The following is a 9,601-nucleotide window of genomic DNA, read 5'->3' as shown; positions in this document are numbered from 1 at the left end:
TTTTGTCTTACCCCTTTTGTAATACAGTGCTAGTGTTTCCTCTTGCTTCTTGTAGATATTGTACATTACCCGTCTTTCCCTATAACCAACCCCAAATTTTTCCAGAATTTCGAAAGTCATGTACTATTTTAACTATCGAACACTTTTTCCAGGTCGACAAATTCTATGAATTTATCTTGGTTTTCTTTCATTTCTGCTTCCGTTATCAACCGCAACGACAGAACTGCCTCTCTGGTGCTTTTATCTTTCTTAAAGCCAAACTGATGGTAATCTAACAGATCATCAATTTCTTCTATATATTATTCTTGTCAGACACTTGTCTGCATGGGCTATTAAGCTGATTGTTAGATTATTGTCTCACTTGTCAGCTGTTTCAGTCTTCGGCATTATGTGAATGATGTTTTTCAAAATGTTCACATGTGTGTGAAATCTTATGGGACTTTACTGCAAAGGGCATCAGTCTGTAAGCTTACACACTACTTAACCTAAATTATCCTAAGGACAAACACACACCCCATGCTCGAGGGAGGACTGGAAACTCCGCCGGGACCAGCCTCACAGGAATGATGTTTTTGCGAAATTCAGATGATATATCGCCAGTCTCATACATTATACATACAAACGTGAATAGTCGTTCTGTTATTACTTTCCGATGGAATCATCTGTCCTTCTGCCTTATTTGATCTCAAGTCTTCCAAAGCACTTTTAAATTTTGATTGTAATACTGGATCCCCTATTTGATCCCTATCGATTCCTGTTTCATCTTCTACCACGTTTTCAGATAAGTTCTCCCTCTGATAGAGACCTTCAATGTAAACTTACCAGCGATTCGCTCTGGCCTCTGCATTTAACGGAGGAATTACCATTGCACTCTTAATGTTACTACCCTTGCTTTTAATGGCACAGTTGTGTCACTTTGTTAGCATAGTAGCCCTAAAAAACTTATACATCTTGAATGATTACTACATGGCTGCGCGGGATTAGCCGAGCGGTCTGGGACGTTGGAGTCATGGACTGTGCGGCTGGTCCCGGCGGAGGTTCGAGTCCTACCTCGGGCATGGATGTATGTGTTTGTCCTCAGGTTAATTTAGGTTAAGTAGTGTGTAAGCTTAGGGACTGATGACCTTAGCAGTTAAGTCCCATACTCATTTTGTTTTGTTTATTAGTACATGCTTTTACTTGTGTTTCCCTAAGGTAGTTGTAAATGGGACGTGTTCACAACAATAAAAATCTATTAAAACTGTGTGCCCGACCGAGACTCGAACTCGGGACCTTTGCCTTTCGCGGGCAAGTGCTCTACCAACAGAGCTCCCGAAGCACGACTCACGACCGGTACTCACAGCTTTACTTCTGCCAGTATCCGTCTCCTACCTTCCAAACTTTACACACGCTCTTCTGCGAACCATGCAGAACTAGCACTTCTGAAAGAAAGGATATTGCGGAGACATGGCTTAGCCACAGCCTAGGGGATGTTTCCAGAATGAGATTTTCACTCTGCAGCGGAGTGTGCGCTGATATGAAACTTCCTGGCAGATTTAAACTGTGTGCCCGACCGAGACTCGAACTCGGGACCTTTGCCTTTCGCGGGCAAGTGCTCTACCAACTGAGCTACCGAAGCACGACTCACGACCGGTACTCACAGCTTTACTTCTGCCAGTATCCGCCTCCTACCTTCCAAACTTTACAGAAGCTCTTCTGGCGGATACTGGCAGAAGTAAAGGTGTGAGTACCGGTCGTGAGTCGTGCTTCGGTAGCTCAGTTGGTAGAGCACCTGCCCGCGAAAGGCAAAGGTCCCGAGTTCGAGTCTCGGTCGGGCACACAGTTTTAATCTGCCAGGAAGTTTCATATCAGCGCACACTCCGCTGCAGAGTGAAAATCTCATTCTGGAAACATCCCCTAGGCTGTGGCTAAGCCATGTCTCCGCAATATCCTTTCTTTCAGAAGTGCTAGCTCTGCATGGTTCGCAGAAGAGCGTGTGTAAAGTTTGGAAGGTAGGAGGCGGATACTGGCAGAAGTAAAGCTGTGAGTACCGGTCGTGAGTCGTGCTTCGGTAGCTCAGTTGGTAGAGCACTTGCCCGCGAAAGGCAAAGGTCCCGATTTCGAGTCTCGGTCGGGCACACAGTTTTAATCTGCCAGGAAGTTTCATATCAGCGCACACTCCGCTGCAGAGTGAAAATCTCATTCTGGAATAAAAATCTAGCTACATTACATGCGATTTACTTTTTTTTCCGAGTTGATATCCGACGACGGCTTTGATGTTCTGATAGTAACTGATGAAGTTGTGCGCCTGCTATAAGCAGAGTGTTTAGTGTATTTGTTGTGAGACGAAAGTATGGGCGGAAACAGCTGTGCAAGAGGATTAAAAATCAGATCTCTGTCGCAGGATTCCGAATGTGATAGAATTCTGCAAAAAACAGTACAACCCTGTCTCAGCATTGCAACCCAATAATACGACCTAGACCTTATTCCATTCATGCGGGGCTTCACAAGTACCCCAAAATGGTTCAAATGGCTCTGAGCACTATGGGACTTAACATCTGAGGTCATCAGTCCCTTAGAATTAGAACTACTTAAACCTAACTAACTTAAGGACAGCACACACAGCCATGCCCGAGGCAGGATTCGAACCTTCGACCGTAGCACCAGCGCGGTTCCGGATTAAAGCGCCTTGAACCGCTCGCCCACAACGGCCGGCACAAGTATTCCACATCGGATTATTCATAGTCCGTAAGAAAAAGCACATGAGGATTCTCTATGTGTGGGTCAGGCATGTTTCGTATTTGTTATGGCAAAAAAATAGAAAGAATGAAGGTTAATCTTTAATGTACCTTAAACGGTATGGGCAGTGAAGAGGGAGCACTTGCTCACGTAGGGAGACCACAGGAAGGATGTCGTCTGTTGGCTTGTCCTAGGAAATTTTCTGCCATTTGCGTGATATTGTTTAGCAAAACCATGTGAAATCTACGTCTCTTTGACTACAAATCATTTCTAGTCAGTGACATGACCACTGTAGTGCGTCGCTCTGTGCTGGTGGGCAAAATTAGGTTTCAGTATGTATTAGAATGCGCAGCATAACTTTTCTTACAGATCGTATCCAGAAGAAAAAGCTTTCTGTTTCCTAGCCTGCACCGTACGTAGTGTTGCCGAGGGGCCTTCTTTACGATGATAACTTGCCGATAGGCAATCAGTGCGCAACTCGCAAATGCGTCTCGCCGCGAGGCCACCGAGCCACTGCCACTGCTCGCCTGAGGGCGACGCACAGCTCTTCCACAGACGCAATCACATCAGCAGCGGGTCTTGGGGGCCCGGTCTGCTGTCGCCGTAGAGGGCGGGCCCCAGTTTTATTGCGCTCAACAGATACCGAAACCCCACCTCCTCACTCTCTCTCTCTCTCTCTCTCTCTGTCTCTATGCGTGTGAGTGAGTGTGTGTGTGTGTGTGTGTGTGTGTGTGTGTGTGTGTGTGTGCTGCACTCAGTGGGGAGGGAGATGGTGAGGCGGAGAGGGGAGCGGGATATTCCTGGAGACAGAAGCCGACAGCGCAGGATACTGGAATTCCACCGCGAATGTTAGGACGTCTACAGCCCCATCCTTCAACAACTGAAACGTGATCCGACCTCTTCCTTTATGTTCCTGCAACTGTGCTTGGGCATTTACATTTTTCTACATTTATTTATTGATGAACCATTACTTAGTTAGCAACATTGATCGCTTTTTATACTACATTTTGAATCATCTACTTGAAAATATGCCGTTTACATTGCTTCAAGATTGTCGCAATTGATCGGCTGCAACTACAATGCCGGAAAAGAATTTCTAACAAGGGAACCTCCCGATCGCACCCCCCCCCCCCCCCCCTCAGATTTAGTTGTGGCACAGTGGATAGGCCTTGATGAACTGAACACAGATCAGTCGAGAAAACAGGAAGAAGTTGTGTAGAACTATGAAAAAATAAACAAAATATACAAACTGAGTAGTCCATGTGCAAGATAGGCAACATCAAGGAGAGTGTGAGTTTAGGAGGGCCGTGGTCCCGTGGTTAGCGTGGACAGCTGCGAAAAGAGAGGTCTGCGGTTCAAGTCTTCCTTCGAATAAAAAGTTTCCTTCTTTATTTTCGCAAAGTTACGATCTGTCCGTTCGTTCATTGACGTCTCTGTTCACTGTAATAAGTTTAGTGTGTGTGTTTTGCGACCGCACCGCAAAACCGTGCGACTGGAAGACGAAAGGACGTCCCACTCCAATGGGAACCGAAACAATTGATCGCAAAGTCATAGGTCAACCGATTCCTCCAAAGGAAAACATGTCTGATATATTCTATACGACACTGGTGACGGCATGTGCGTCACATGACAGGAATATGTTGTCGACCCATCTAACTTGTACACTTGGCGAATGAGCACAAAGATTCTTCTACCTTGCCCGATTTAGGTTTTCTTCTGGATTGATAATCACTCCCAAAAAGGGATGAAAACATAAGAGTTTGTCACATAAACTGAAAATAAAAAATTAAACTTTCCACTCTAGGAAGACTTGAACCAAGGACCTCCCGTTCCGCAGCTGCTCACGCTAACCACAGGACAACGGCGCTCCTGAGCTGAAGCTATACTCGATGTTGGCTATCTTGTGCGTGGACTACTCAGTTTGTACATTTTGCTTATTTTTTCATAGTTCCACAAAACTTGCTCCTGTTTTCTCGATTGATCTGTGTTCAGTTTTTCAAGGCCTATCCACTGTGCCAACTTATAACTAAATCTGAGGGGGTTGCGATCGGGAGGTTCCCTTGTAAGCATCTAAAAGGCAAAGTCAGATTTAATGTCATTTCGTACATATAACCACCATTAGCGGCTATCTAAATAATAAACGGAGTTTCAGTTGCCTGTGACAGGCAGGACGGAAACCAGAACGCATTAATGTTGTTCATGGTTAGTGTTGTTACCAGGCGTGTTAGGGTATCTACAGTGAAGTGATAAAAGTAATGGGATAGCGATATAAACATATACAGATGGCGATAGTATCGTGTATACAAGGTGTAAAAATGCTACACCTTGGCGGGGTTGTCATTTGTACTCAGTTGGATCATGTGAAAATGTTTCCAATGCACCGCGCGACGGAATTAACTTTCAATGCGGAATGGGAGCTGGAACTAGACACATGGGGCATTCCATTTTGGATATGTTTAGGGAATTGAATACTCCGAGATCCACAATGTCATGAGTCTGCCGAGAATACCAGATTTCAGATATTATCTCTCACTACGACAACAAAGTGGCCGACGGGCTCCACTAAAAGTGGTTCAAATGGCTCTAAACACCATGGGACTTAACATCTGAGGTCATCAGTCCCCTAGACTTACAAATACTTAAACATAGCTAACCTAAGGACATTACACACATCCATCTGCGGCCGTAGCAGCAGCGCAGTTCCGTACTGAAGTACCTACTCGTAGAACCGCTCGGTCACAGCGGTCGGCTCGGCCTTCACTGAACGAGCGAATGCATCTGAACTGTTTGAATAAATACTGGGATATTTCGGTCAAACCTGAGAGATGAGCAACTGCATGTGGCAAAGTACGTGCGGTGTCGGAAGTTGAGGGGCAGACTTTGTCTGTGCAGAGCTCGACAACTGACAGTCCAAACGGTCTCTCGAAGGCAGCGAACACTGCAGAAGCCGACAAAGCAAAATGTGTATAAACAGACCGACGTGCATTGCCAGGAAAACTAATTTACGTGAAAAAGCATGGTACAAAAGTGTCGAGACTATGATTAGCCGAAAATGAATAGCAAAATGTCGAACAGAAGCAGGACTATACAATGCTTAGCGCAGCCCGCAAGTAAACAGTAATACTAAAAACACGTTTGAAAGTAGTGCGAATGACAAACATTAACCACTTCTTTGCAGGTGTTATTACACATGTATTTTGTGAATTGATGCTGGCGTTAACTTTTAATGGCCAGTCGGTGACACGAAGTGTCTGGGGAGCTTGGGGCCTAGACATCATGGCCGAGAGACCGACTCGAGTTTTAACCGGTGGTCCCGCAGCTGATTCACTGACTGGACGTACGGGCAGTGTGCAGCGTTGCCAGCCAATCTGGAAATACTTATTTTAAATCTGTGAATTTTGGGTAAAATATAGGCAAAAAAACTTTTAAAAATTGTCATTGAGAGATCGGTGATTTTCTTTCGTCGCAACCTACCTCTTCTCTAGGTACCTGTAATAAAAATAAAGACGCAAAACATTCCACCACGCAAAGACAGCCATCTTGTCTGTGGTGGACGCAACAATTCATGAATTTTCATATTTAAACACTTTTGCATCAAATGTACGGTGGAAAGTACTCTTGTGTCATTTTCAAGGTGAACTGAACCAGAGACTTAATACTGAGTAGTGTGTGTGTGTGATCTCTCAGAGAAAGTCAAAGACATTATAAATACTAGATGTCTGTTTTTTTTTTATTTGTAATAATGTTTCCTTTCTCTAGCTAGTACCGCTGAACTAAAAGGACACACTAGCATTTCATTCGACGTATATCTCTCGAGATATGAAACAAATAATAATTTCTTGATTTATGTTTGAAAATACCTTTATTATTGTAAAGTTTAAAATAACATTTTTTGTTTGTGTAAAGGTATTGTTCTTTCCTGAGTGGTATGATATTAAGATTAGTGTACTATGTGAATCGTTGGCCGCCTTTGTTAAATACGGCCTAGAGAGCCATATCTGTCTAAAGAGAAGTCATAAATTCTTGACGTCTAACGAAATATTAAAATTAGTTGCAAGAACTTTCAGATTTAGCTTCAAGTTCCACTCGTACCGGATTACACATGTCGAGTACGTTACCCAGTAGAAGCTAGAAAGGCAAAATATCATTTTTTGTTACGTAAATGATATTCAGTAAGCTTAACCAAATAAAATGTGAATTGCCTACACATATATGGAACCAGATATTTGACATAAATAATAGAGCTCATGAAACTTCCTGGCAGATTAAAACTGTGTGCCCGACCGAGACTCGAACTCGGGACCTTTGCCTTTCGCGGGCAAGTGCTCTACCAACTGAGCTACCGAAGCACGACTCACGGCCGCTACTCACAGCTTTACTTCTGCCAGTACCTCGCCTCCTACCTTCCAAACTTGACAGAAGCTCTCCTGTAAAAATTGGAAGGTAGGAGGTGAGGTACTGGCAGAAGTAAAGCTGTGAGTACCAGCCGTGAGTCGTGCTTCGGTAGCTCAGTTGGTAGAGCACTTGCCCGCGAAAAGCAAATGTCCCGAGTTCGAGTCTCGGTCGGGCACACAGTTTTAATCTGCCAGGAAGTTTCATATCAGCGCACACTCCGCTGCAGAGTGAAAATCTCATTCTGAAAATAGAGCTCATGTTTCAGAGAATTTGTAGTCTGTGGTGTGAGATAAAATGGTTGCGCGTTACGTAAAAATCCACAGTTCTGCAAAGACAGTTAACAGCAATACTGAAAGTAATTCTGCTCAGAGTTCATTTAAAAGTGAAGTCATTACAGCTACAGTTTTCGTTTTTAGCCCATAACGTGTTTAACGCAAAGACAATATTGAAGTGTTCTTCATGTTATACTGACAGTCCTAACAAACCTCACCAAAGTATGGAGCCTTTATTTTTTGTTATTTCACGCTACAACGTGTCCGTGTACTGTAAATACAGTAATCACGTGACGACACTGTAACAAATAAATGCCGAAATGCCATGATTACCCCCTTTTTAGTAAGACTAATAACTGCAAAACAGCAGGGTGTGAAATTATTTCGTATAGAAATTTGTAGAGTTATTATAAGAGATGAATAGAAACACTTCTGTTGGTTACATGAAAGTCACAGGAAGACTGCTTCTCCTCTAGGTGCCCTTGAAAGGTTGGACTATGGAATTCCCTTACGTCAACGTTCACTGTTGTTTAGATTCATTCGTATGCAAAACAGTGACACTGGACTCTGCTACACATTTATTTCTTTCTGCTAGAAAGAGTAGGTTTCCTTTACTGCAACTAGTGTACAAGTCCGTGGATAAACAATTACATTATTATTGCTCGTTAGACTTGACATTACCACGTTTGTGCGGTAAATTCTTAATTTTCAGTTTTAAAAAAAATCTGTTTTAATCCTGGCAATACCGAGGCATTTTCCATAATGCGCATTACGGGGGAGGAAGATGTCCAGAACTAAAAAAAAATTCGAAAAACCAAAATTCGTTAGTTGTTGTTGAGTTACACTAACAACATAGTTCTTATAGAGATTCTGATGTATAAATACTTTCCAGAACCTTAAAATACCTTTCAGAACACAAAGCGCTCTTAATAATATTAACCCACTTCCAGTATATATATATATATGCGCAGTTCGTTCTTTGTTGTTGACTTTAACTCCCAACATACTTGTTAAATAGATACTGATGTGTAAGTAAGGCCCTGAACCTTGATATGCAGAACATGATATTTTTTGGGGAAAGTGACAACTATTATTGGAAGTTAAAATTTTGGGTTAAGTTCAATAGAATAATTTGAAACATATGTGGAATCTGGTAGAAGAAGTCATTAAAGAGAGTAACTTTTTCCGAATTTTAAAATATAACGTATGTCACTTGATTATAATGTTTTCACAAGGTGGTCGTAAAGGCATAAACTATGGCCCCCGCCAATTCCTATTGGTAGTGCGAAAGTAAATAACACGTTTCTTCATTGCGCAGCATGTGACGATTTACACATGGTAACGATAATTTTATGATCTGAAGCTGTCTGCTAGCATAATCGAAACGGGTCATATCAGATTTGTCCATGTAAGAGCCTATGTAATATCAGACCAGCTGTGTGGCTGGATTGAAGAGTTTTTAGCAAACAGAACACAGTATGTTGTTCTCAAAGGAGAGACGTCTACAGACGATAATGTAACCTCTGGCGTGCAACAGGGGAGTGTTATGGGACCATTACTTTTCACATATATATAAATGACCTAGCAGACTGTGTCGGAAGTTCCATGCGGCTTTTCGGCGATGATGCTGTAGTATACAGAGAAGTTGCATCATTAGAAAATTGTAGCGAAATGCAGGAGGATCTGCAGCTAGTAGGCACTTGGTGCAGGGAGTGGCAACTGGCCTTTATCACAGACAAATGTAATGTATTGCGAATACATAGAAAGAAGGATCCTTTATTGTATGATTATATGATAGCGGAACAAACACTGGTAGCAGTTACTTTTGTAAAATATTTGAAGTAGAATGATAATATAAAATTAATTGTTGGTAAGGTGGGTGCCTGGTTGAGATTCACTGGGAAAGTCCTTAAAAATGTAGTCTATCAACAAAGGAGGTGGCTTACAAAACACTCGTTCGACCTTTACTTGAGTATTGCTCATCAGTGTGGGATCCGTACAAGGTCGGGTTGACAGAGGAGATGGAGAAGTTCCAAAGAAGAGCGGCGCGTTTCGTCACAGGATTATTTGGTAAGCGTGATAGCGTTACGGAGATGTTTAGCAAACTCAAGTGACAGACTCTGCAAGAGAGGCACTGTGCAACGTGTTGTAGCTTGCTCTCCAGGTTTCTAGAAGGCGCGTTTCTGGATGAGGTATCGAATACATTGCTTCCCCCT

General features: G+C 42.9%; 2 non-coding genes across 2 annotated transcripts; both read right to left on the bottom strand.

Moving 5' to 3' along the window:
• Positions 1 to 1,544: 1,544 nt before the first annotated feature.
• Trnas-cga (transfer RNA serine (anticodon CGA)) lies at positions 1,545 to 1,619 on the bottom strand. The gene has a single exon. It is a non-coding gene; the product is annotated as a tRNA-Ser (tRNA).
• Positions 1,620 to 6,993: 5,374 nt separating this feature from the next.
• Trnas-cga (transfer RNA serine (anticodon CGA)) lies at positions 6,994 to 7,068 on the bottom strand. The gene has a single exon. It is a non-coding gene; the product is annotated as a tRNA-Ser (tRNA).
• Between the last annotated feature and the right edge of the window lie 2,533 nt (positions 7,069 to 9,601).

This window comes from Schistocerca gregaria, chromosome 4, assembly GCF_023897955.1.
Source record: "Schistocerca gregaria isolate iqSchGreg1 chromosome 4, iqSchGreg1.2, whole genome shotgun sequence".
Lineage (NCBI taxonomy): Eukaryota > Metazoa > Arthropoda > Insecta > Orthoptera > Acrididae > Schistocerca > Schistocerca gregaria.
The sequence above is the reverse complement of the archived record's forward strand: the minus strand, read 5'-3'. Positions and strand labels throughout refer to the sequence as shown.